The sequence below is a fragment of the Limulus polyphemus genome, unplaced genomic scaffold (genome assembly GCF_000517525.1).
Source record: "Limulus polyphemus unplaced genomic scaffold, Limulus_polyphemus-2.1.2 Scaffold2018, whole genome shotgun sequence".
NCBI classification, from domain to species: domain Eukaryota; kingdom Metazoa; phylum Arthropoda; class Merostomata; order Xiphosura; family Limulidae; genus Limulus; species Limulus polyphemus.
The window spans coordinates 207,913-209,404 of record NW_013667628.1 but is presented as its reverse complement, the minus strand read 5'-3'; positions in this window follow the sequence as shown (position 1 = coordinate 209,404).

Genomic DNA, 1,492 nt, shown 5'->3' with positions numbered 1-1,492 from the left:
TATATATATATATATATATATATACACATACATATATATACATACACTATATTTTAACTTGTAATCAAAGCAAGGACCTAACTAGATCCGAACGTAAAATTAACCCAGAAATAAGAGAGCTAACTTAATATACTGGCCTAACTAAGATTATGCATTGTCATAGAATTAAAATCTTATAATAAATAAAATACATTGATTCATATCTTGGTTGTTAGCAATGTTTCACATATACGTGTAGCTAAGTGTTATATCTAAACATTTGGTGATCGTCAAATCTTTAAAGAAGCTCCCAAGTTGCTGGTGTGGTTCTTTACTTGGCTCTTGGACGAAGCTAGAAATTACTGTTCACAAAACTGTATACAATATTTCCTCTTAGTCCTGTATATGAGAATGTGTTCAAACTAATCTTTGTCAATGCTGAAACCTCAAGTTACTAACTTGTGTCTACACCATTCATTACCATTGGTATTCACGTGTTTTTTGTTTGTTATACCACTCACTGACCAAACTGAGTGAAATTGCACATTTTCTTGTAAAATACAAGTAGTGATTAGTAGAATAAATTGTTTTTCAGAGTTTGTAGATTGCATACTGGAAGGATTTAGACATTTTTCCAGTGAATTTAGAAAAAGAAAATTACCTTTACCCTCCAGATATTAAAAAAACCACTTCAATTCAGCCAGTGTTTTGCCCATTGCGACTTCAACAGGGCTAGTAATACAAAGATTGAGGTTAATTGTAATGTGACAGTATTTTTTTTTTGCTTGTGACTAGTATATTATTAGGGATTATGGACCCACCAGAAGTTTGGTGCCCAAATACTTCAAACAAATGAGTTTAAAACATTGGTTGGATCAGTATGGAACCTCATAGTTAAGGTTAACGCAACTTCAATGGTGGGTGCACGATGTTTATAGTTAGTACATGAGAAACTTTTATTATATTAAAACTAATTATTTGAAAGTTTTGTTAACCCGCACTAATATGGTGTGATTTCTTTAAAGAATAATTTTTGGATAAATCTGACAAGTAAAAATACTAGTTACTGCTACTGGCTTTCTCTCATGAACTCTTTAGTATATGATTAATTAGTTAGTACAATCAAAGTAGGTTAGGAAAGTTAACACTGTTCAATCCAAGTTGGTCAGGTCAGTATACAATTCAATCTGGGTAGAGGTTAGCCAGTGTCCAACCCATGCTCATTAAGAAAGTTAGCCAGTGTCCAATCCATGTTGATTAGGAAAGTTAGCCACTGTCCAATCCATGTTGATTAGGAAAGTTAGCCAGTGTCCAATCCATGTTGATTAGGAAAGTTAGTCAGTGTCCAATCCATGTTGGTTAGGAAAGTTAGTCTGTGTGCAATCCAAGCTGGCTAGAAAGGTTAATATGTGATCCATGTTGGTTAGGAAAGTTAGTCAGTGTGCAATCCAAGCTGGCTAGAAAGGTTAATATGTGATCCATGTTGGTTAGGAAAGTTAGTTTATGGGCAATA